The sequence below is a fragment of the Ranitomeya imitator genome, chromosome 6, assembly GCF_032444005.1.
Source record: "Ranitomeya imitator isolate aRanImi1 chromosome 6, aRanImi1.pri, whole genome shotgun sequence".
Taxonomy (NCBI): Eukaryota; Metazoa; Chordata; class Amphibia; order Anura; family Dendrobatidae; genus Ranitomeya; species Ranitomeya imitator.
The window spans coordinates 201487245-201514797 of NC_091287.1; the positions used below are offsets into that span (position 1 = coordinate 201487245).

Sequence of the window (27553 nt, forward strand, 5' to 3'; positions counted from 1 at the left end):
ATTTTTTAAAAAAAAATTTCCCATAGAAAATAATGGCGAACTTTCCATTACCCCCAACTTGACCTTCCAAAGATGGCAGCTATGCAAATGTACAGTGTCCATTTTAGGACATGACCATTTATCAAAATAAAACATCAGAATAAAGTGACTATGACACCCTCTCGTCCCGTGTATGAAAAGTAAGTGCACCCCTGGTCCCGTGTGTGAAAACTAAGTGCGCCTCCGGCCCCCAAATCGGACCCCGAGTGACCCCGCCCCACAAATCGGAACCCAAGTGACCCCGCCCCCAAATCGGACCCTGAGTGACCCCGCCCCCAAATCGGACCCCGAGTGACCCCGCCCCCCAAATCGGACCCCGAGTGACCCCGCCCACCAAATCGGACCCAGAGTGACCCCGCCCACCAAATCTGACGCAGAAGTGCCCCGCCCACCAAATCTGATGCAGAGGTGCCCCGCCCACCAAATCTGACGCAGAGGTGCCCCGCCCACCAAATCTGACCCAGAGGTGCCCCGCCCACCAAATCTGACCCAGAGTGACCCCGCCCACCAAATCTGACCCAGAGGTGCCCCGCCCACCAAATCTGACCCAGAGTTACCCCACCCACCAAATCGGACCCAGTGACCCCGCCCACCAAATCGGACCCAGTGTGACCCCGCCCACCAAATCGGACCCAGAGTGACCCCGCCCACCAAATCGGACCCAGAGTGACCCCGCCCACCAAATCGGACCCAGAGTGACCCCTCCCACCAAATCGGACCCAGTGACCCCGCCCACCAAATCGGACCCAGAGTGACACCGCCCACAAATTCGGACCCAGAGTGACCCCGCCCACCAAATCGGACCCAGAGTGACCCCGCCCACCAAATTGGACCCAGAGTGACCCCGCCCACCAAATCGGACCCAGAGTGACCCCGCCCACCAAATCAAACCCAGAGTGACCCCGCCCACCAAATCGGACCCAGAGTGACCCCGCCCACCAAATCGGACCCAGAGTGACCCCGCCCACCAAATCGGACCCAGAGTGACCCCGCCCACCAAATAGGACCCAGAGTGACCCAGCCCACCAAATCAGACCCAGAGTGACCCCGCCCACCAAATCGGACCCAGAGTGACCCCGGCCACCAAATCTATCCCTTACTGGCTCCGCCCACCAAATCGGACCCAGAGTGACCCCGCCCACCAAATCTATCCCTGACTGGCTCCACCCACCAAATAGGACCCAGAGTGACCCCGCCCACCAAATCAGACCCAGAGTGACCCCGCCCACCAAATCGGACCCAGAGTGACCCCACCCACCAAATCGGACCCAGAGGGACCCCGCCCACCAAATCAGACCCAGAGGGACCCCGCCCACCAAATCGGACCCAGAGGGACCCACCCACCAAATCAGACCCTGAGCGACCCTGCCCACCAAACCGGCCCCTGAGGGGCCCCGCCCACTAAGCCAGCGCCTGAGGAGCACCCAAATGTGAAAGTCTTGCAGGGGCAGCCCGGGCACCATTCCAAAGCACTATCTGTAGTTCCTTCAGGAAATACCCATCTAGTTATAGTGCTTTGGGACAAAGCACTATATTGTTATTCCACCGTAGTCAACTTATTCTTCTTATTATTATTCAGTCCGCAATTAATGCGGCCCGAACCGCTGCACGCACAGACTCCAGTGAGGTGTCATTTCGAAGCCAGCGTTCCTGGCAGGTGTGCTAAGTATTTTTCGTGTCGATCGGATTTGTAGTTTTGGCGCAATTGGCGTTTGAAAATTTCGTCTCAATGCATTTCAATGGGAAATTGTTCCAACAATAAGGGATAATGGCTGATTTCTGAGGCAATTTCAAAATAACTGCCAACTGCCACCTGGCTGATTAGCTTATTGCGATGTGCAGTCAGACCCAGTTACTATGCCAACGCCTACGAACTCTACATGACCCCACCAGGACACAGTTTTGCCAGATAATATCAGCTCTTAAAGTGACCCGCGCACCAAATTGGCACCTGAGGTGCGCAGCCCACCAAATCGGACCCGAGTGGCCCCGCCCACCAAATCGGACCCCGAGTGGCCCCGCCCGCCAAATCGGACCCAGAGTGACCCCGCCCGCCAAATGTGACCCAGAGTGACCCCGCCCGCCAAATGTGACCCAGAGTGACCCCGCCCGCCAAATGTGACCCAGAGTGACCCCGCCCGCCAAATGTGACCCAGAGTGACCCCGCCCGCCAAATGTGACCCAGAGTGACCCCGCCCGCCAAATGTGACCCAGAGTGACCCCGCCCGCCAAATGTGACCCAGAGTGACCCCGCCCACCAAATGTGACCCAGAGTGACCCCGCCCACCAAATGTGACCCAGAGTGACCCCGCCCACCAAATGTGACCCAGAGTGACCCCGCCCACCAAATGTGACCCAGAGTGACCCCGCCCACCAAATGTGACCCAGAGTGACCCCGCCCACCAAATGTGACCCAGAGTGACCCCGCCCACCAAATGTGACCCAGAGTGACCCCGCCCACCAAATGTGACCCAGAGTGACCCCGCCCACCAAATGTGACCCAGAGTGACCCCGCCCACCAAATGTGACCCAGAGTGACCCCGCCCACCAAATGTGACCCAGAGTGACCCCGCCCACCAAATGTGACCCAGAGTGACCCCGCCCACCAAATGTGACCCAGAGTGACCCCGCCCACCAAATGTGACCCAGAGTGACCCCGCCCACCAAATGTGACCCAGAGTGACCCCGCCCACCAAATGTGACCCAGAGTGACCCCGCCCACCAAATGTGACCCAGAGTGACCCCGCCCACCAAATGTGACCCAGAGTGACCCCGCCCACCAAATGTGACCCAGAGTGGCCCCGCCCACCAAATGTGACCCAGAGTGGCCCCGCCCACCAAATGTGACCCAGAGTGGCCCCGCCCACCAAATGTGACCCAGAGTGGCCCCGCCCACCAAATGTGACCCAGAGTGGCCCCGCCCACCAAATGTGACCCAGAGTGGCCCCGCCCACCAAATGTGACCCAGAGTGGCCCCGCCCACCAAATGTGACCCAGAGTGACCCCGCCCACCAAATGTGACCCAGAGTGACCCCGCCCACCAAATGTGACCCCGAGTGGCCCCGCCCACCAAATGTGACCGCGAGTGGCCCCGCCCACCAAATCGGACCCAGAGGTGCCCCGCCCACCAAATGTGACCCAGAGTGACCCCGCCCACCAAATGTGACCCAGAGTGACCCCGCCCACCAAATGTGACCCAGAGTGACCCCGCCCACCAAATGTGACCCAGAGTGACCCCGCCCACCAAATGTGACCCAGAGTGACCCCGCCCACCAAATGTGACCCAGAGTGACCCCGCCCACCAAATGTGACCCAGAGTGACCCCGCCCACCAAATGTGACCCAGAGTGACCCCGCCCACCAAATGTGACCCAGAGTGACCCCGCCCACCAAATGTGACCCAGAGTGACCCCGCCCACCAAATGTGACCCAGAGTGACCCCGCCCACCAAATGTGACCCAGAGTGACCCCGCCCACCAAATGTTACCCAGAGTGACCACGCCCACCAAATGTGACCCAGAGTGACCCCGCCCACCAAATGTGACCCAGAGTGACCCCGCCCACCAAATGTGACCCAGAGTGACCCCGCCCACCAAATGTGACCCAGAGTGACCCCGCCCACCAAATGTGACCCAGAGTGACCCCGCCCACCAAATGTGACCCAGAGTGACTCCGCCCACCAAATGTGACTCAGAGTGACCCCGCCCACCAAATGTGACCCAGAGTGACCCCGCCCACCAAATGTGACCCAGAGTGACCCCGCCCACCAAATGTGACCCAGAGTGACCCCGCCCACCAAATGTGACCCAGAGTGACCCCGCCCACCAAATGTGACCCAGAGTGACCCCGCCCACCAAATGTGACCCAGAGTGACCCCGCCCACCAAATGTGACCCAGAGTGACCCCGCCCACCAAATGTGACCCAGAGTGACCCCGCCCACCAAATGTGACCCAGAGTGACCCCGCCCACCAAAGGTGACCCAGAGTGACCCCGCCCACCAAATGTGACCCAAAGTGACCCCGCCCACCAAATGTGACCCCGCCCACCAAATGTGACCCCGCCCACCAAATGTGACCCCGCCCACCAAATGTGACCCCGAGTGGCCCCGCCCACTAAATCGGACCCAGAGGTGCCCCGCCCACCAAATCGGACCCAGAGTGACCCCGCCCACCAAATGTGACCCAGAGTGACCCCGCCCACCAAATGTGACCCAGAGTGACCCCGCCCACCAAATGTGACCCAGAGTGACCCCGCCCACCAAATGTGACTCAGAGTGACCCCGCCCACCAAATGTGACCCAGAGTGACCCCGCCCACCAAATGTGACCCAGAGTGACCCCGCCCACCAAAAGTGACCCAGAGTGACCCCGCCCACCAAAAGTGACCCAGAGTGACCCCGCCCACCAAAAGTGACCCAGAGTGACCCCGCCCACCAAATGTGACCCAGAGTGACCCCGCCCACCAAATGTGACCCAGAGTGACCCCGCCCACCAAATGTGACCCAGAGGTGCCCCGCCCACCAAATCTGACCGAGGTGCCCCGCCCACCAAATCTGACCCAGAGGTGCTCTGCCCACCAAATCTGACCCAGAGTGGCCCCGCCCATCAAATCTGACCCAGAGTGGCCCCGCCCACCAAATCGGACCCAGAGTGGTCCCGTCTACCAAATCGGACACAGAGTGGCCCCGCCCACCAAATCATCCCCTGAGGGGCCCCGCCCACCAAACCAGCGCCTGAAGGGCACCCAAGTGTGAAAGTCTTGCAGGGGCAGCCCGGGCACCATTACAAAGCACTATCTGTAGTTCCTTCAGGAAATACCCATCTAGTATTATTATTGTAATCCGAACGTGGTAAACGTATTATTATTCAGTTTTTTTCCGCAATTAATGCGGCCCGAACCGCTGCACGCACAGACTCCAGTGAAGCGTCATTTCGAAGCCAGCGTCCACGAGAGGTGTGCTAAGTATTTTTCGTGTCGATCCGATTTGTAGTTTTTTTAAAACTTGCGTTTAAAAAAAAAGAATTCCCATAGGAAATAATGGCGAACTTTCCATTACCCCATACTTGACCTTCCAAAGATGGCAGCTATGCAAATGTATGGTGTCCATTTTAGGACATGATCATTTATCAAAGTCAAACATTAGAATAAAGTGACTATGACACCCTCTCATCCCGTGTGTGAAAAATAAGTGCACCCCCGATCCCATGTGTAAAAAGTAAGTGCACGGAATGACCCCGCACCCCAAATTGGACCCCGAGTGGCCCCGCCCACCAAATCGGACCTCGAGTGGCCCGGCCCACCAAATCAGACCCAGAGTGACCCCGCCCACCAAATCGGACCCTGAGGTGCCCCGCCCACCAAATCGGTCCCTGAGGTGCCCCGCCCACCAAATCGGTCCTTCAGGTGCCCCGCCCACCAAATCGGACCCAGAGTGACCCCGCCCACCAAATCGGGCCCAGAGTGACCCCGCCCTACAAATCGGACCCAGAGTGACCCCGCCAACCAAATCGTTGGTGGCCCCTGAGGGGCCCCGCCCACCAAATCGGACCCTGAGGGGCCCCGCCCACCAAATCGGTCCCTGAGGGGCCCCGCCCACCAAATCGGACCCTGAGGGGCCCCGCCCACCAAATCAGACCCTGAGGGGCCCCGCCCACCGAATCAGACCCTGAGGTGCCCCGCCCACCCAATGTGACCCAGAGTGACCCCGCCCACCCAATGTGACCCAGAGTGACCCCGCCCAGCCAATGTGATCCAGAGTGACCCCGCCCACCCAATGGGACCCAGAGTGACCCCGCCCACCAAATGGGACCCAGAGTGACCCCGCCCACCAAATCTGACCCAGAGTAACCCCGCCCACCAAATCTGACCCAGAGTGGCCCCGCCCACCAAATCTGACCCAGAGTGGCCCCGCCCACCAAATCTGACCCAGAGTGGCCCCGCCCACCAAATCTGACCCAGAGTGGCCCCGCCCACCAAATCGGACCCAGAGTGACCCCGCCCACCAAATCGGACCCAGAGTGACCCCGCCCACCAAATCGGACCCAGAGAGACCCCGCCCACCAAATCGGACCCAGAGTGACCCCGCCCACCAAATCGGACCCAGAGTGACCCCGCCCACCAAATAGGACCCAGAGTGACCCCGCCCACCAAATCGGACCCGGAGTGACCCCGCCCACCAAATCGGAAACGGAGTGGCCCCGCCCACCAAATCGGACCCGGAGTGACCCCGCCCACCAAATCGGACCCGGAGTGGCCCCGCCCACCAAATCGGACCCGGAGTGGCCCCGCCCACCAAATCGGACCCAGAGTGACCCCGCCCACCAAATCGGACCCAGAGTGACCCCGCCCACCAAATCGGACCCAGAGTGACCCCGCCCACCAAATCGGACCCAGAGTGACCCCGCCCACCAAATCAGACCCAGAGTGACCCCGCCCACCAAATCGGACCCAGAGTGACCCCGTCCACCAAATCGGACCCAGAGTGACCACGCCCACCAAATCGGACCCAGAGTGACCCCGCCCACCAAATCGGACCCAGAGTGACCCCGCCCACCAAATCGGACCCGGAGTGACCCCGCCCACCAAATCGGACCCGGAGTGGCCCCGCCCACCAAATCGGACCCGGAGTGACCCCGCCCACCAAATCGGACCCGGAGTGGCCCCGCCCACCAAATCGGACCCGGAGTGGCCCCGCCCACCAAATCGGATCCAGAGTGACCCCGCCCACCCAATGGGACCCAGAGTGACCCCGCCCACCAAATGGGACCCAGAGTGACCCCGCCCACCAAATCTGACCCAGAGTAACCCCGCCCACCAAATCTGACCCAGAGTGGCCCCGCCCACCAAATCTGACCCAGAGTGGCCCCGCCCACCAAATCTGACCCAGAGTGGCCCCGCCCACCAAATCTGACCCAGAGTGGCCCCGCCCACCAAATCGGACCCAGAGTGACCCCGCCCACCAAATCGGACCCAGAGTGACCCCGCCCACCAAATCGGACCCAGAGAGACCCCGCCCACCAAATCGGACCCAGAGTGACCCCGCCCACCAAATCGGACCCAGAGTGACCCCGCCCACCAAATAGGACCCAGAGTGACCCCGCCCACCAAATCGGACCCGGAGTGACCCCGCCCACCAAATCGGAAACGGAGTGGCCCCGCCCACCAAATCGGACCCGGAGTGACCCCGCCCACCAAATCGGACCCGGAGTGGCCCCGCCCACCAAATCGGACCCGGAGTGGCCCCGCCCACCAAATCGGACCCAGAGTGACCCCGCCCACCAAATCGGACCCAGAGTGACCCCGCCCACCAAATCGGACCCAGAGTGACCCCGCCCACCAAATCGGACCCAGAGTGACCCCGCCCACCAAATCAGACCCAGAGTGACCCCGCCCACCAAATCGGACCCAGAGTGACCCCGTCCACCAAATCGGACCCAGAGTGACCACGCCCACCAAATCGGACCCAGAGTGACCCCGCCCACCAAATCGGACCCAGAGTGACCCCGCCCACCAAATCGGACCCAGAGTGACCACGCCCACCAAATCGGACCCTGAGGGGCCCCGCCCACCAAATCGGACCCTGAGGGGCACCGTCCACCAAATCGGACCCTGAGGGGCCCCGCCCACCAAATCGGACCCTGAGGGGCCCCGCCCACCAAATCGGACACTGAGGGGCCCCACCCACCAAATCAGCGCCTGAAGGGCACCCAAGTGTGAAAGTCTTGCAGGGGCAGCCCGGGCACCATTCCAAAGCACTATCTGTAGTTCCTTCAGGAAATACCCATCTAGTATTATTATTGTAATCCGAACGTGGTAAACTTATTCAGTTTTTTTCCGCAATTAATGCGGCCCGAACCGCTGCACGCACAGACTCCAGTGAGGCGTCATTTCGAAGCCAGCGCCCACGAGAGGTGTGCTAAGTATTTTTCATGTCGATCCGATTTGTAGTTTTTTTTAAAAATCGCATTTAAAAAAAAAAATTTCCCATAGGAAATAATGGCGAACTTTCCATTACCCCCAACTTGACCTTCCAAAGATGGCAGCTATGCAAATGTATGGTGTCCATTTTAGGACATGATCATTTATCAAAGTCAAACAGAATAAAGTGACTATGACACCCTCTCGTCCAGTGTATGAAAAGTAAGCGCACCCCAGGTCCCATGGGTGAGAAGTAAGTGCACCCCCGGTCCCGTGTGTGAAAAGTAAGTGCGCCCCCGACCCCCAAATCGGACCCCGAGTGACCCCGCCCCACAAATCGGCCCCCGAGTGACCCCACCCCCAAATTGGACCTTGAGTGACTCCGTCCCCCAAATCGGACCCCGAGTGACCCCACCCCCCAAATCGGACCCGAGTGACCCCGCCGCCCAAATCGGACCCCGAGTGACCCCGCCCCCAAATCGGACCCCGAGTGACCCCGCCCACCAAATCTGACCCAGAGGTGCCCCACCCACCAAATCTGACCCAGAGGTGCACCGCCCACCAAATCTGACTCAGTGACCCCGCCCACCAAATCTGACCCAGAGGTGCCCCGCCCACCAAATCTGACCCCCAGGGGCCTCGCCCACCAAATCAGACCCCGAGTGGCCCCGCCCACCAAATCTGACCCAGAGGTGCCCCGCCCACCAAATCGGCCTTTGAGGGGCCCCGCCCACCAAATCGGACCCTGAGGGGCCCCGCCCACTAAATCGGACCCTGAGGGGCCCCGCCCACCAAATTGGACCCTGAGGGGCCCCGCCCACCAAATCGGCCCCTGAGGAGCCCCACCCACCAAATCAGCCCCTGAGGGGTCCCGCCCACCAAATCGGACCCTGAGGGGCCCCACCCACCAAATCGGACCCTGAGGGGCCCCACCAACCAAATTGGCCCCTGAGGGGCCCCGCCCACCAAATCGGACCCTGAGTGGCCCCGCCCACCAAATCGGACCCTGAGGGGCCCCGCCCACCAAATCGGACCCAGATTGGTCCCGCCCACCAAATCGACCCCTGAGAGGCCCTGCCCACCAAATCGGCTCCTGAGGGGCCCCTCCCACCAAATCGGACCCAGAGCGGCCCCGCCCACCAAATCTGACCCAGAGCAGCTCCGCCCACTAAATCGGACCCAGAGCGACCCCGCCCACCAAATCGGACCCAGAGTGGCCCCGCACACCAAATCGGACCCAGAGTGACCCCACCCACCAAATCAGACCCAGAGTGGCCCCGCCCACCAAATCAGACCCAGAGTGGCCCCGCCAACTAAATCGGACACAGAGTGGCCCCGCCCACCAAATCGGCCCCTGAGGGGCACCCAAGTGTGAAAGTCTTGCAGGGGCAACCCGGGCACCATTCCAAAGCACTATCTGTAGTTCCTTCAGGAAATACCCATCTAGTTATAGTGCTTTTGTAAAAAGCACTATATTGTTATTCCCCCGTAGACAACTTATTATTATTATTATTATTATTATTCAGTCCGCGATTAATGCGGCCCAAACCGCTGCACGCACAGACTCCAGTGAGGTGTCATTTCGAAGCCAGCGTCCCCAAGAGGTGTGCTAAGTATTTTTCGTGTCGATCGGATTTGTAGCTTTGGCGCAATTTGCGTTTTTCCCCTGATTGGAATGCAATTTCTCAATGGGTAAATTTTCCCATAAGGTAAAATGGCTGTTTTCTGAGGCAATTTCAAACTAACTGCCAACTGCCACCTGGCTGATTAGCTCAGTGCTGTGTGCAGTCACACCCAGTTACTATGGCAACGCCTACGAACTCTACATGACCCCACCAGGACACAGTTTTGCCAGATAATATCAGCTCTTAAAGTGACCAACCCACCAAATTGTTAAATTGTTACCTGAGGTGTCCAGCCCACCAAATAGGAGGCAGAGGGGCCCCGACCACCAAATCGGAGGCCGAGGGGCCCCGACCACCAAATCGGACCCTGAGGGGCCCCGACCACCAAATCGGACCCTGAGGGGCCCCGACCACCAAATCGGACCCTGAGGGGCCCCGACCACCAAATCGGACCCTGAGGGGCCCCGACCACCAAATCGGACCCTGAGGGGCCCCGACCACCAAATCGGACCCTGAGGGGCCACGACCACCAAATCGGACCCTGAGGGGCCCCGACCACCAAATGTGACCCAGAGTGACCCCGCCCACCAAATGTGACCCAGAGTGACCCCGCCCACCAAATCGGACCCAGAGTGACCCCGCCCACCAAATCGGACCCAGAGTGACCCCGCCCGCCAAATCGGACCCAGAGTGACCCCGCCCGCCAAATCGGACCCAGAGTGACCCCGCCCGCCAAATCGGACCCAGAGTGACCCCGCCCGCCAAATCCGACCCAGAGTGACCCCGCCCACCAAATCGGACCCAGAGTGACCCCGCCCACCAAATGGGACCCAGAGTGACCCCGCCCACCAAATGGGACCCAGAGTGACCCCGCCCACCAAATGGGACCCAGAGTGACCCCGCCCACCAAATGGGACCCAGAGTGACCCCGCCCACCAAATGTGACCCAGAGTGACCCCGCCCACCAAATGTGACCCAGAGTGACCCCGCCCACCAAATCGGACCCAGAGTGACCCCGCCCACCAAATCGGACCCAGAGTGACCCCGCCCACCAAATCGGACCCAGAGTGACCCCGCCCACCAAATCGGACCCAGAGTGACCCCGCCCACCAAATCCGACCCAGAGTGACCCCGCCCACCAAATCGGACCCAGAGTGACCCCGCCCACCAAATGGGACCCAGAGTGACCCCGCCCACCAAATGGGACCCAGAGTGACCCCGCCCACCAAATGGGACCCAGAGTGACCCCGCCCACCAAATGGGACCCAGAGTGACCCCGCCCACCAAATGGGACCCAGAGTGACCCCGCCCACCAAATGGGACCCAGAGTGACCCCGCCCACCAAATGTGACCCAGAGTGACCCCGCCCACCAAATGTGACCCAGAGTGACCCCGCCCACCAAATGTGACCCAGAGTGACCCCGCCCACCAAATGTGACCCAGAGTGACCCCGCCCACCAAATGTGACCCCGCCCACCAAATGTGACCCAGAGTGACCCCGCCCACCAAATGTGACCCCGCCCACCAAATGTGACCCCGCCCACCAAATGTGACCCCGCCCACCAAATGTGACCCCGCCCACCAAATGTGACCCAGAGTGACCCCGCCCACCAAATGTGACCCAGAGTGACCCCGCCCACCAAATGTGACCCAGAGTGACCCCGCCCACCAAATGTGACCCAGAGTGACCCCGCCCACCAAATGTGACCCAGAGTGACCCCGCCCACCAAATGTGACCCAGAGTGACCCCGCCCACCAAATGTGACCCAGAGTGACCCCGCCCACCAAATGTGACCCAGAGTGACCCCGCCCACCAAATGTGACCCAGAGTGACCCCGCCCACCAAATGTGACCCAGAGTGACCCCGCCCACCAAATGTGACCCCCGCCCACCAAATGTGACCCAGAGTGATCCCGCCCACCAAATGTGACCCAGAGTGACCCCGCCCACCAAATGTGACCCAGAGTGACCCCGCCCACCAAATGTGACCCAGAGTGACCCCGCCAACCAAATGTGACCCAGAGTGACCCCGCCCACCAAATGTGACCCAGAGTGACTCCGCCCACCAAATGTGACCCAGAGTGACCCCGCCCACCAAATGTGACCCAGAGTGACCCCGCCCACCAAATGTGACCCAGAGTGTCCCCGCCCACCAAAGGTGACCCAGAGTGACCCCGCCCACCAAATGTGACCCAAAGTGACCCCGCCCACCAAATGTGACCCAGAGTGACCCCGCCCACCAAATGTGACCTCGCCCACCAAATGTGACCCCGAGTGGCCCCGCCCACCAAATCGGACCGCGAGTGGCCCCGCCCACCAAATCGGACCCAGAGGTGCCCCGCCCACCAAATCGGACCCAGAGTGACCCCGCCCACCAAATCGGACCCAGAGTGACCCCGCCCACCAAATCGGACCCAGAGTGACCCCGCCCACCAAATGTGACCCAGAGTGACCCCGCCCACCAAATGTGACTCAGAGTGACCCCGCCCACCAAATGTGACCCAGAGTGACCCCGCCCACCAAATGTGACCCAGAGTGACCCCGCCCACCAAATGTGACCCAGAGTGACCCCGCCCACCAAATGTGACCCAGAGTGACCCCGCCCACCAAATGTGACCCAGAGTGACCCCGCCCACCAAATGTGACCCAGAGTGACCCCGCCCACCAAATGTGACCCAGAGTGACCCCGCCCACCAAATGTGACCCAGAGTGACCCCGCCCACCAAATGTGACCCAGAGTGACCCCGCCCACCAAATGTGACCCAGAGTGACCCCGCCCACCAAATGTGACCCAGAGTGACCCCGCCCACCAAATGTGACCCAGAGTGACCCCGCCCACCAAATGTGACCCAGAGTGACCCCGCCCACCAAATGTGACCCAGAGTGACCCCGCCCACCAAATGTGACCCAGAGTGACCCCGCCCACCAAATGTGACCCAGAGTGACCCCGCCCACCAAATGTGACCCAGAGTGACCCCGCCCACCAATTGTGACCCAGAGGTGCCCCGCCCACCAAATCTGACCCAGAGGTGCCCCGCCCACCAAATCTGACCGAGGTGCCCCGCCCACCAAATCTGACCCAGAGTGGCCCCGCCCACCAAATCTGACCCAGAGTGGCCCCGCCCACCAAATCGGACCCAGAGTGGTCCCGTCTACCAAATCGGACACAGAGTGGCCCCGCCCACCAAATCATCCCCTGAGGGGCCCCGCCCACCAAACCAGCGCCTGAAGGGCACCCAAGTGTGAAAGTCTTGCAGGGGCAGCCCGGGCACCTTTACAAAGCACTATCTGTAGTTCCTTCAGGAAATACCCATCTAGTATTATTATTGTAATCCGAACATGGTAAATTTATTATTCAGTTTTTTTCCGCAATTAATGCGGCCCGAACCGCTGCACGCACAGACTCCAGTGAGGTGTCATTTCGAAGCCAACGTCCATGAGAGGTGTGCTAAGTATTTTTCGTGTCGATCGGATTTGTAGTTTTGGCACAATTGTCGTTTGAAATTTTTTTTTTTCTCATTGGAAAGCATTGCCTAAGGTATAATGGCTGATTTCTGAGGCAATTTAAAAATAACTGCCAACTGCCACCTGGCTGATCAGCTCATTGCTATGTGCAGTCAGACCCAGTTACTATGCCAACAGTTTTGCCAGATAATATCAGCTCTTAAAGTGACCGACCCACCAAATTGTTACCTGAGGTGTCCAGCTCACCAAATCGGAGGCCGAGAGGCCTCGCCCACCAAATCAGACCCCGAGTGGCCCCGACCATCAAATCGGAGGCCGAGGGTCCCCGCCCACCAAATCGGAGGCCGAGAAACCCCGCCCACCAAATCGGAGGCAGAGGGGCCCCGCCCACCAAATCGGAGGCCGAGGGCCCCCGCCCACCAAATCGGAGGCCGAGGGCCCCCGCCCACCAAATCGGAGGCAGAGGGGCCCCGCCCACCAAATCGGAGGCCGAGGGCCCCCGCCCACCAAATCAGAGGCCGAGGGCCCCCGCCCACCAAATCGGAGGCTGAGGGCCCCCGCCCACCAAATCGGAGGCAGAGGGGCCCCGCCCACCAAATCGTAGGCCGAGGGGCCCCGTCCACCAAATCGTAGGCCAAGTGGCCCCGCCCACCAAATCGGAGGCCGAGGGCCCCCGCCCACCAAATCGGACCCTGAGGGGCCCCGACCTCCAAATCGGACCCTGAGGGGCCCCGACCACCAAATCGGACCCTGAGGGGCCCCGACCACCAAATCGGACCCTGAGGGGCCCCGACCACCAAATCGGACCCTGAGGGGCCCCGACCACCAAATCGGACCCTGAGGGGCCCTGACCACCAAATCGGACCCTGAGGGGCCCCACTTACGAAATCGGACCCTGAGGGGCCCCACTTACCAAATCGGACCCTGAGGGGCCCCGACCACCAAATCGGACCCTGAGGGGCCCCGACCACCAAATCGGACCCTGAGGGGCCCCGACCACCAAATCGGACCCTGAGGGGCCCCGACCACCAAATTGGACCCTAAGGGGCCCCGACCACCAAATCGGACCCTGAGGGGCCCCGACCACCAAATTGGACCCTGAGGGGCCCCGACCACCAAATCGGACCCTGAGGGGCCCCACTTACCAAATCGGACCCTGAGGGGCCCCACTTACCAAATCGGACCCTGAGGGGCCCCACTTACCAAATCGGACCCTGAGGGGCCCCGACCACCAAATCGGACCCTGAGGGGCCCCGACCACCAAATCGGACCCTGAGGGGCCCCGACCACCAAATCGGACCCTGAGGGGCCCCGACCACCAAATCGGACCCTGAGGGGCCCCGACCACCAAATCGGACCCTGAGGGGCCCGGACCACCAAATCGGACCCTGAGGGGCCCGACCACCAAATCGGACCCTGAGGGGCCCCACTTACCAAATCGGACCCTGAGGGGCCCCACTTACCAAATCGGACCCTGAGGGGCTCCGACCACCAAATCGGACCCTGAGGGGCCCCGACCACCAAATCGGACCCTGAGGGGCCCCAACCACCAAATCGGACCCTGAGGGGCCCCGACCACCAAATTGGACCCTGAGGGGCCCCGACCACCAAATCGGACCCTGAGGGGCCCCGACCACCAAATCGGACCCTGAGGGGCCCCACTTACCAAATCGGACCCTGAGGGGCCCCACTTACCAAATCGGACCCTGAGGGGCCCCGACCACCAAATCGGACCCTGAGGGGCCCCGACCACCAAATCGGACCCTGAGGGGCCCCGACCACCAAATCGGACCCTGAGGGGCCCCACTTACCAAATCAGACCCTGAGGGGCCCCACTTACCAAATCGGACCCTGAGGGGCCCCACTTACCAAATCGGACCCTGAGGGGCCCCATTTACCAAATCGGCGCCTGAAGGGTACCCAAGTGTGAAAGTCTTGCAGGGCAGCCCGGGCACCATTCCAAAGCACTATCTGTAGTTCCTTCAGGAAATACCCATCTAGTTATAGTGCTTTTGTAAAAAGCACTATATTGTTATTCCCCCGTAGACAACTTATTATTATTATTATTATTATTATTCAGTCCGCGATTAATGCGGCCCGAACCGCTGCACGCACAGACTCCAGTGAGGTGTCATTTCGAAGCCAGCGTCCCCAAGAGGTGTGCTAAGTATTTTTCGTGTCGATCGGATTTGTAGCTTTGGCGCAATTTGCGTTTTTCCCCTGATTGGAATGCAATTTCTCAATGGGTAAATTTTCCCATAAGGTAAAATGGCTGTTTTCTGAGGCAATTTCAAACTAACTGCCAACTGCCACCTGGCTGATTGGCTCAGTGCTGTGTGCAGTCACACCCAGTTACTATGGCAACGCCTACGAACTCTACATGACCCCACCAGGACACAGTTTTGCCAGATAATATCAGCTCTTAAAGTGACCAACCCACCAAATTGTTAAATTGTTACCTGAGGTGTCCAGCCCACCAAATCGGAGGCCGAGGGGCCCCGACCACCAAATCGGAGGCCGAGGGGCCCCGACCACCAAATCGGACCCTGAGGGGCCCCGACCACCAAATCGGAGGCCGAGGGGCCCCGACCACCAAATCGGACCCTGAGGGGCCCCGACCACCAAATCGGACCCTGAGGGGCCCCGACCACCAAATCGGACCCTGAGGGGCCCCGACCACCAAATCGGACCCTGAGGGGCCCCGACCACCAAATCGGACCCTGATGGGCCCCGACCACCAAATCGGACCCTGAGGGGCCCCGACCACCAAATCGGACCCTGAGGGGCCCCGACCACCAAATCGGACCCTGAGGGGCCCCGACCACCAAATCGGACCCTGATGGGCCCCGACCACCAAATCGGACCCTGAGGGGCCCCGACCACCAAATCGGACCCTGAGGGGCCCCGACCACCAAATCGGACCCTGAGGGGCCCCGACCACCAAATCGGACCCTGAGGGGCCCCGACCACCAAATCGGACCCTGAGGGGCCCCGACCACCAAATCGGACCCTGAGGGGCCCCGACCACCAAATCGGACCCTGAGGGGCCCCGACCTCCAAAACGGACCCTGAGGGGCCCCGACCACCAAATCGGACCCTGAGGGGCCCCGACCACCAAATCGGACCCTGAGGGGCCCCGACCACCAAATCGGACCCTGAGGGGCCCCGACCACCAAATCGGACCCTGAGGGGCCCCGACCACCAAATCGGACCCTGAGGGGCCCCGACCACCAAATCGGACCCTGAGGGGCCCCGACCACCAAATCGGACCCTGAGGGGCCCCGACCTCCAAATCGGACCCTGAGGGGCCCCGACCACCAAATCGGACCCTGAGGGGCCCCGACCACCAAATCGGACCCTGAGGGGCCCCGACCACCAAATCGGACCCTGAGGGGCCCCGACCACCAAATCGGACCCTGAGGGGCCCCGATCACCAAATCGGACCCTGAGGGGCCCCGACCACCAAATCGGACCCTGAGGGGCCCCGACCACCAAATCGGACCCTGAGGGGCCCGACCACCAAATCGGACCCTGAGGGGCCCCGACCACCAAATCGGACCCTGAGGGGCCCCGTCCACCAAATCGGACCCTGAGGGGCCCCGACCACCAAATCGGACCCTGAGGGGCCCCGACCACCAAATCGGACCCTGAGGGGCCCCGACCCCCAAATCGGACCCTGAGGGTCCCCGACCCCCAAATCGGACCCTGAGGGTCCCCGACCCCCAAATCGGACCCTGAGGGGCCCCGACCCCCAAATCGGACCCTGAGGGGCCCCGACCACCAAATCGGACCCTGAGGGGCCCCGCCCACCAAATCGGACCCAGAGTGGCCCCGCCCACCAAATCGGACCCAGAGTGGCCCCGCCCACCAAATCGGACCCAGAGTGGCCCCGCCCACCAAATCGGACCCAGAGTGGCCCCGCCCACCAAATCGGACCCAGAGTGGCCCCGCCCACCAAATCGGACCCAGAGTGGCCCCGCCCACCAAATCGGACCCAGAGTGGCCCCGCCCACCAAATCGGACCCAGAGTGGCCCCGCCCACCAAATCGGACCCAGAGTGGCCCCGCCCACCAAATCGGACCCAGAGTGGCCCCGCCCACCAAATCGGACCCAGAGTGGCCCCGCCCACAAAACCGGACCCTGAGGGGCTCCACCCACAAAACCAGCGCCTGAGGGACACCCAAGTGTGAGTCTTGCAGGGGCAGCCCGGGCACCATTCCAAAGCACTATCTGTAGTTCCTTCAGGAAATACCCATCTAGTATTATTATTGTAATCCGAATGTGGTAAACTTATTCAGTTTTTTTCCGCAATTAATGTGGCCCGAACCGCTGCACGCACAAACTCCAGTGAGGTGTCATTTCAAAGCCAGCATCCAAGAGAGGTGTGCTAAGTATTTTTCGTGTCGATCCAATTTGTAGTTTTTTTTAAAAATCGCATTTAAAAAAAAAAAATTTCCCATAGGAAATAATGACAAACTTTCCATTACCCCCAACTTGACCTTCCAAAGATGGCAGCTATGCAAATGTACGGTGTCCATTTTAGGACATGATCATTTATCAAAGTCAAACTTCAGAATAAAGTGACTATGACACTCTCTCATCCCATGTGTGAAAAGTAAGTGCACCCCCCCTCCCGTGGGTGAAAAGTAAGTGCACCCCAATCCCGTGTGTGAAAAGTAAGTGCACCCCCGGTCCTGGTGTGAAAAGTAAGTGCACCCCCGGTCCCGTGGGTGAAAAGTAAGTGCACCCCAGCTCCCGTGTGTGAAAAGTAAGTGCACCGAAGGTCCCGTGGGTGAAAAGTAAGTGCACCCCCAGTCCCGTGGGTGAAAAGTAAGTGCACCCCAGTCCCGTGTTTGAAAAGTAAGTGCACCCCCGGTCCCGTGTGTGAAAAGTAAGTGCACCCCCGCCCACCAAATCGTCACCTGAGGGGCCCCGCCCACCAATTCAGCCTCTGAGGGGCCCCGCCCACCAAACCAGCACCTGAGGGGCACCCAAGTGTTAAAGTCTTGCAGGGGCAGCCCGGGCACCATTCCAAAGCACTATCTGTAGTTCCTTCAGGAAATACCCATCTAGTATTATTATTGTAATCCAAACGTGGTAAACTTATTATTATTCCGTTTTTTTCTGCAATTAATGCGGCCCGAACTGCTGCACGCACAGACTCCAGTGAGGCGTCATTTCGAAGCCAGCGTCCACGAGAGGTGTGCTAAGTATTTTTCGTGTCGATCCGATGTGTAGTTTTTTTTTTAAAATGGCATTTTTAAAAAAAAAAATTCCCATAGGAAATAATGGCAAACTTTCCATTACCCCCAACTTGACCTTCCAAAGATGGCAGCTATGCAAATATATGGTGTCCATTTTAGGACATGATCATTTATCAAAGTCAAACATCAGAATAAAGTGACTATGACACCCTCTCATCCCGTGTGTGAAAAGTAAGTGCACCCCCGATACCATGTGTGAAAAGTAAGTGCACCGCGTGGCCCCGCACACCAAATCGGACCACGAGGTGCCCCGCCCACCAAATCGGACCCAGAGTGGCCCCGCCCACCAAATCGGACCCAGAGTGGCCCCGCCCACCAAATGTGACCCAGAGTGACCCCGCCCACCAAATGTGACCCAGAGTGACCCCGCCCACCAAATCGGACCCAGAGTGACCCCGCCCACCAAATGTGACCCAGAGTGACCCCGCCCACCAAATGTGACCCAGAGTGACCCCGCCCACCAAATGTGACCCAGAGTGACCCCGCCCACCAAATGTGACCCAGAGTGACCCCGCCCACCAAATGTGACCCAGAGTGACCCCGCCCACCAAATGTGACCCAGAGTGACCCCGCCCACCAAATGTGACCCAGAGTGACCCCGCCCACCAAATGTGACCCAGAGTGACCCCGCCCACCAAATGTGACCCAGAGTGACCCCGCCCACCAAATGTGACCCCGCCCACCAAATGTGACCCAGAGTGACCCCGCCCACCAAATGTGACCCAGAGTGACCCCGCCCACCAAATGTGACCCAGAGTGACCCCGCCCACCAAATGTGACCCAGAGTGACCCCGCCCACCAAATGTGACCCAGAGTGACCCCGCCCACCAAATGTGACCCAGAGTGACCCCGCCCACCAAATGTGACCCAGAGGTGCCCCGCCCACCAAATCTGACCCAGAGGTGCCCCGCCCACCAAATCTGACCCAGAGGTGCCCCGCCCACCAAATCTGACCCAGAGGTGCCCCGCCCACCAAATCTGACCCAGAGGTGCCCCGCCCACCAAATCAGACCCAGAGTGGTCCCGTCTACCAAATCGGACACAGAGTGGCCCCACCCACCAAATCATCCCCTGAGGGGCCCAGCCCACCAAACCAGCGCCTGAAGGGCACCCAAGTGTGAAAGTCTTGCAGGGGCAGCCCGGGCACCATTACAAAGCACTATCTGTAGTTCCTTCAGGAAATACCCATCTAGTATTATTATTGTAATCCGAACGTGGTAAACTTATTCAGTTTTTTTCCGCAATTAATGCGGCCCCAACCGCGGCACGCACAGACTCCAGTGAGGCGTCATTTCGAAGCCATCGCCCACGAGAGGTGTGCTAAGTATTTTTCATGTCGATCCGATTTGTAGTTTTTTTTAAAAAATCGCATTTTTTAAAAAAAATTTCCCATAGGAAATAATGGCGAACTTTCCATTACCCCCAACTTGACCTTCCAAAGATGGCAGCTATGCAAATGTACAGTGTCCATTTTAGGACATGATCATTTATCAAAGTCAAACATCAGAATAAAGTGACTATGACACCCTCTCGTCCCGTGTGTGAAAAGTAAGTGCGCCCCCGGCCACCAAATCGGACCCCGAGTGACTCCGCCCCACAAAATCGGACCCCGAGTGACTCCGTCCCCCAAATCGGACCCCGAGTGACCCCGCCCCCCAAATCGGACCCCGAGTGACCCCGCCCCCCAAACCGGACCCCGAGTGACCCCGCCCCCCAAACCGGACCTCGAGTGACCCCGCTCCTCAAACCGGACCTCGAGTGACCCCACCCACCAAATCGGACCCGAGTGACCCTGTCCACCAAATCGGACCCAGAGGTGCCCCGCCCACCAAATCTGACCCAGAGGTGCCCCGCCCACCAAATCTGACCCAGAGTGACCCCGCCCACCAAATCTGACCCAGAGTTGCCCCGCCCATCAAATCTGACCCAGAGGTGCCCCGCCCACCAAATCTGACCCAGAGGTGCCCCGCCCACCAAATCTGACCCAGTGGTGCCCCGCCCACCAAATCTGACCCAGAGGTGCCCCGCCCACCAAATCGGACCCTGAGGGGCCCCGCCCACCAAATCGGACCCTGAGGTTCCCCGCCCACCAAATCGGACCCTGAGGTGCCCCACCCACCAAATCGGACCATGAGGTGCCCAGCCCACCAAATCGGACCCTGAGGGGCCCCGCCCACCAATAGGACCCTGAGGGGCCCCACCCACCAAATCGGACCCTGAGGTGCCCCGCCCACCAAATCGGACCCTGAGGTGCCCAGCCCACCAAATCGGACCCTGAGGGGCCCCGCCCACCAAATCGGATCCTGAGGGGCCCCGCCCACCAAATCGGACCCTGAGTTGCTCCGCCCACCAAATCGGACCCTGAGGGGCCCCGCCCACCAAATCGGACCCTGAACGGCCCCGCCCACCAAATCGGACCCTGAGGGGCCCCGCCCACCAAATCTGACCCTGAGGTGCCCAGCCCACCAAATCGGACCCGGAGGGGCCCCGCCCACCAAATCAGACCCTGAGGTACCCCGACTACCAAATCGGACCCTGAGGTGCCCCGCCCACCAAATCGGACCCTGAGGTGCCCGCCCACCAAATCGGACCCTGAGGGGCCCCGCCCACCAAATCGGACCCTGATCGGCCCCGCCCACCAAATCGGACCCTGAGGGGCCCCGCCCACCAAATCGGACCCTGAGGGGCCCCGCCCACCAAATCGGACCCTGAGTAGCCCCGCCCACCAAATCGGCCCCTAAGGGGCCCCGCCCACCAAATCGGACCCTGAGGTGCCCCGCCCATCAAATCAGACCCTGAGGTGCTCCGCCCACCAAATCGGACCCTGAGGGGCCCCGCCCACCAAATCGGACCCTGAGGGGCACCCAAGTGTGAAAGTCTTGCAGGGGCAGCCCGGGCACCATTCCAAAGCACTATCTGTAGTTCCTTCAGGAAATACCCATCTAGTTATAGTGCTTTGGGACAAAGCACTATATTGTTATTCCACCGTAGTCAACTTATTCTTCTTATTATTATTCAGTCCGCAATTAATGCGGCCCGAACCGCTGCACGCACAGACTCCAGTGAGGTGTCATTTTGAAGCCAGCGTTCCTGGCAGGTGTGCTAAGTATTTTTCGTGTCGATCGGATTTGTAGTTTTGGCGCAATTGGCGTTTGAAAATTTCGTCTCAATGCATTTCAATGGGAAATTGTTCCAACAATAAGGGATAATGGCTGATTTCTGAGGCAATTTCAAAATAACTGCCAACTGCCACCTGGCTGATTAGCTCATTGCGATGTGCAGTCAGACCCAGTTACTATGCCAACGCCTACGAACTCTACATGACCCCACCAGGACACAGTTTTGCCAGATAATATCAGCTCTTAAAGTGACCCGCGCACCAAATTGGCACCTGAGGTGCGCAGCCCACCAAATCGGACCCGAGTGGCCCCGCCCACCAAATCGGACCCCGAGTGGCCCCGCCCGCCAAATCTGACCCAGAGTGACCCCGCCCGCCAAATCGGACCCAGAGTGACCCCGCCCGCCAAATGTGACCCAGAGTGACCCCGCCCGCCAAATGTGACCCAGAGTGACCCCGCCCACCAAATGTGACCCAGAGTGACCCCGCCCACCAAATGTGACCCAGAGTGACCCCGCCCACCAAATGTGACCCAGAGTGACCCCGCCCACCAAATGTGACCCAGAGTGACCCCGCCCACCAAATGTGACCCAGAGTGACCCCGCCCACCAAATGTGACCCAGAGTGACCCCGCCCACCAAATGTGACCCAGAGTGACCCCGCCCACCAAATGTGACCCAGAGTGACCCCGCCCACCAAATGTGACCCAGAGTGACCCCGCCCACCAAATGTGACCCAGAGTGACCCCGCCCACCAAATGTGACCCAGAGTGACCCCGCCCACCAAATGTGACCCAGAGTGACCCCGCCCACCAAATGTGACCCCGCCCACCAAATGTGACCCCGCCCACCAAATGTGACCCAGAGTGACCCCGCCCACCAAATGTGACCCAGAGTGACCCCGCCCACCAAATGTGACCCAGAGTGATCTCGCCCACCAAATGTGACCCAGAGTGACCCCGCCCACCAAATGTGACCCAGAGTGACCCCGCCCACCAAATGTGACCCAGAGTGACCCCGCCCACCAAATGTGACCCAGAGTGACCCCGCCCACCAAATGTGACCCAGAGTGACCCCGCCCACCAAATGTGACCCAGAGTGACCCCGCCCACCAAATGTGACCCAGAGTGACCCCGCCCACCAAATGTGACCCAGAGTGACCCCGCCCACCAAATGTGACCCAGAGTGACCCCGCCCACCAAATGTGACCCTGCCCACCAAATGTGACCCAGAGTGACCCCGCCCACCAAATGTGACCCAGAGTGAACCCGCCCACCAAATGTGACCCAGAGTGACCCCGCCCACCAAATGTGACCCAGAGTGAACCCGCCCACCAAATGTGATCCAGAGTGACCCCGCCCACCAAATGTGACCCAGAGTGACCCCGCCCACCAAATGTGACCCAGAGTGACCCCGCCCACCAAATGTGACCCAGAGTGACCCCGCCCACCAAATGTGACCCAGAATGACCCCGCCCACCAAATGTGACCCAGAGTGACCCCGCCCACCAAATGTGACCTAGAGTGACCCCGCCCACCAAATGTGACCCAGAGTGACCCCGCCCACCAAATGTGACCCAGAGTGACCCCGCCCACCAAATGTGACCCAGAGTGACCCCGCCCACCAAATGTGACCCAGAGTGACCCCGCCCACCAAATGTGACCCAGAGTGACCCCGCCCACCAAATGTGACCCAGAGTGACCCCGCTCACCAAATGTGACCCAGAGTGACCCCGCCCACCAAATGTGACCCAGAGTGACCCCGCCCACCAAATGTGACCCAGAGTGACCCCGCCCACCAAATGTGACCCCGCCCACCAAATGTGACCCCGCCCACCAAATGTGACCCCGCCCACCAAATGTGACCCCCGAGTGGCCCCGCCCACTAAATCGGACCGCGAGTGGCCCCGCCCACCAAATCAGACCCAGAGGTGCCCCACCCACCAAATCGGACCCAGAGTGACCCCGCCCACCAAATCGGACCCAGAGTGACCCCGCCCACCAAATGTGACCCAGAGTGACCCCGCCCACCAAATGTGACCCAGAGTGACCCCGCCCACCAAATGTGACCCAGAGTGACCCCGCCCACCAAATGTGACCCAGAGTGACCCCGCCCACCAAATCGGACCCAGAGTGACCCCGCCCACCAAATGTGACCCAGAGTGACCCCGCCCACCAAATGTGACCAAGAGTGACCCCGCCCACCAAATGTGACCCAGAGTGACCCCGCTCACCAAATGTGACCCAGAGTGACCCCGCCCACCAAATGTGACCCAGAGTGACCCCGCCCACCAAATGTGACCCAGAGTGACCCCGCCCACCAAATGTGACCCAGAGTGACCCCGCCCACCAAATGTGACCCAGAGTGACCCCGCCCACCAAATGTGACCCAGAGTGACCCCGCCCACCAAAGGTGACCCAGAGTGACCCCGCCCACCAAATGTGACCCAAAATGACCCCGCCCACCAAATGTGACCCCGAGTGGCCCCGCCCACTAAATCGGACCGCGAGTGGCCCCGCCCACCAAATCGGACCCAGAGGTGCCCCGCCCACCAAATCGGATCCAGAGTGACCCCGCCCACCAAATCGGACCCAGAGTGACCCCGCCCACCAAATCGGACCCAGAGTGACCCCGCCCACCAAATGTGACCCAGAGTGACCCCGCCCACCAAATGTGACTCAGAGTGACCCCGCCCACCAAATGTGACCCAGAGTGACCCCGCCCACCAAATGTGACCCAGAGTGACCCCGCCCACCAAATGTGACCCAGAGTGACCCCGCCCACCAAATGTGACCCAGAGTGACCCCGCCCACCAAATGTGACCCAGAGTGACCCCGCCCACCAAATGTGACCCAGAGTGACCCCGCCCACCAAATGTGACCCAGAGTGACCCCGCCCACCAAATGTGACCCAGAGTGACCCCGCCCACCAAATGTGACCCAGAGGTGCCCCGCCCACCAAATGTGACCCAGAGTGACCCCGCCCACCAAATGTGACCCAGAGTGACCCCGCCCACCAAATGTGACCCAGAGTGACCCCGCCCACCAAATGTGACCCGGAGTGACCCCGCCCACCAAATGTGACCCAGAGTGACCCCGCCCACCAAATGTGACCCAGAGTGACCCCGCCCACCAAATGTGACCCAGAGGTGCCCCGCCCACCAAATGTGACCCAGAGGTGCCGCGCCCACCAAATCTGACCCAGAGGTGCCGCGCCCACCAAATCTGACCCAGAGGTGCCCCGCCCACCAAATCTGACCGAGGTGCCCCGCCCACCAAATCTGACCCAGAGGTGCTCTGCCCACCAAATCTGACCCAGAGTGGCCCCGCCCATCAAATCTGACCCAGAGTGGCCCCGCCCACCAAATCAGACCCAGAGTGGTCCCGTCTACCAAATCGGACACAGAGTGGCCCCGCCCACCAAATCATCCCCTGAGGGGCCCCGCCCACCAAACCAGCGCCTGAAGGGCACCCAAGTGTGAAAGTCTTGCAGGGGCAGCCCGGGCACCATTACAAAGCACTATCTGTAGTTCCTTCAGGAAATACCCATCTAGTATTATTATTGTAATCCGAACGTGGTAAACTTATTCAGTTTTTTCCGCAATTAATGCGGCCCGAACCGCTGCACGCACAGACTCCAGTGAGGCGTCATTTCGAAGCCAGCGTCCACGAGAGGTGTGCTAAGTATTTTTCGTGTTCATCCGATTTGTAGTTTTTTTAAAAATTGCATTGAAAAAAAAAAAATTCCCATAGGAAATAATGGCGAACTTTCCATTACCCACAACTTGACCTTCCAAAGATGGCAGCTATGCAAATGTACGGTGTCCATTTTAGGACATGATCATTTATCAAAGTCAAACATCAGAATAAAGTGACTATGACACTCTCTTATCCTGTGTGTGAAAAGTAAGTGCACCCCGATCCCGTGTGTGAAAAGTGCACCGAGTGGCCCCACCCCCCTTATCGGACCCCGAGTGGCCCGGCCAACAAATTGGACCCCAAGTGACTCCGTCCCCCAAATCGGACCCCGAGTGACCCCACCCCCCAAATCGGACCCAGAGTGACCCCGCCCCCAAACCTGACCACGAGTGACCCCGCCCACCAAATCGGACCCAGAGAGACCCCGCCCACCAAATCTGACCCAGAGTGACCCCGCCCACCAAATCTGACCCAGAGTGACCCCGCCCACCAAATCTGACCCAGAGTGACCCCGCCCACCAAATCTGACCCAGAGTGACCCCGCCCACCAAATCTGACCCAGAGTGACTCCGCCCACCAAATCTGACCCAGAGTGACCCCGCCCACCAAATCTGACCCAGAGTGACCCCGCCCACCAAATGTGACCCAGAGTGACCCCGCCCACCAAATCTGACCCAGAGTGACCCCGCCCACCAAATCTGACCCAGAGGTGCCCCGCCCACCAAATCTGACCCAGAGGTGCCCCGCCCACCAAATCTGACCCAGAGGTGCCCCACCCACCAAATCTGACCCAGAGGTGCCCCGCCCACCAAATGTGACCCAGAGTGACCCCGCCCACCAAATGTGACCCAGAGTGACCCCGCCCACCAAATGTGACCCAGAGTGACCCCGGCCACCAAATCGGACCCAGAGTGACCCCGCCCTCCAAATGTGACCCAGAGAGACCCCGCCCTCCAAATGTGACCCAGAGTGACCCCGCCCACCAAATGTGACCCAGAGTGACCCCGCCCACCAAATGTGACCCAGAGTGACCCCGCCCACCAAATGTGACCCAGAGTGACCCCGCCCACCAAATGTGACCCAGAGTGAACCCGCCCACCAAATGTGACCGAGAGTGACCCCGCCCACCAAATGTGACCCAGAGTGACCCCGCCCACCAAATGTGACCCAGAGTGACCCCACCCACCAAATGTGACCCAGAGTGACCTCGCCCACCAAATGTGACCCAGAGTGACCCCGCCCACCAGATCGGACCCTGAGTGACCCCGCCCACCAGATCGGACCCTGAGGGGCCCCGCCCACCAGATCGGATCCAGAGTGACCCCGCCCACCAAATCGGACCCAGAGTGACCCCACCCACCAAATCGGACCCAGAGTGACCCCGCCCACCAAATCGACCCAGAGTGACCCCGCCCACCAAATCGGACCCAGAGTGGCCCCGCCCACCAAATCGGACCCAGAGTGGCCCCGCCCACCAAATCAGCACCTGAGGGGCACCCAAGTGTGAAAGTCTTGCAGGGGCAGCCCGGGCACCATTCCAAAGCACTATCTGTAGTTCCTTCAGGAAATACCCATCTAGTTATAGTGCTTTGGGACAAAGCACTATATTGTTATTCCACCGTAGTCAACTTATTCTTCTTATTATTATTCAGTCCGCAATTAATGCGGCCCGAACCGCTGCACGCACAGACTCCAGTGAGGTGTCATTTCGAAGCCAGCGTTCCTGGCAGGTGTGCTAAGTATTTTTCGTGTCGATCGGATTTGTAGTTTTGGCGCAATTGGCATTTGAAAATTTCGTCTCAATGCATTTCAATGGGAAATTGTTCCAACAATAAGGGATAATGGCTGATTTCTGAGGCAATTTCAAAATAACTGCCAACTGCCACCTGGCTGATGAGCTCATTGCTATGTGCAGTCAGACCCAGTTACTATGCCAACGCCTACGAACTCTACATGACCCCACCAGCACACAGTTTTGCCAGATAATATCAGCTCTTAAAGTGACCTACCCACCAAATTATTACCTGAGGTGTCCAGCCCACCAAATCTGACCCAGTGTGACCCCGTCCACCAAATCAGACCCAGAGGGTAAGTGCACCCCCGCCCTGTATGTGCAAAAGTAAGTGCACCCCCGCCCCGTGGGTGAAAAGTAAGTGCATCGTTGGTCCTGTGGGTGAAAAGTAAGTGCACCCCCGGTCCCGTGGGTGAAAAGTAAGTGCACCCCCGCTGCCATATGTAAAAAGTAAGTGCACCCCCGATCCCGTGTGTGAAAAGTAAATGCACCCTCGGTCCCGTGGGTGAAAAGTAAGTGCACCCTCGGTTCCGTGGGTGAAAAGTAAGTGCACCCCCGGTTCTGGGTGTGAAAAGTAAGTGCACCCCAGGTGTGCAAAATTAAGTGCACCCTCGGTCCCGTGGGTGAAAAGTAAGTG

At 59.9% G+C, this 27553-nt stretch overlaps 1 protein-coding gene across 3 annotated transcripts in view; it reads left to right on the forward strand.

Annotated features, from left to right (window-relative positions):
- Positions 1-27553, forward strand: part of LOC138642334 (protein Shroom4-like) — a 1359201-nt gene that overhangs the window by 948238 nt on the left and 383410 nt on the right. The window lies entirely within an intron of this gene.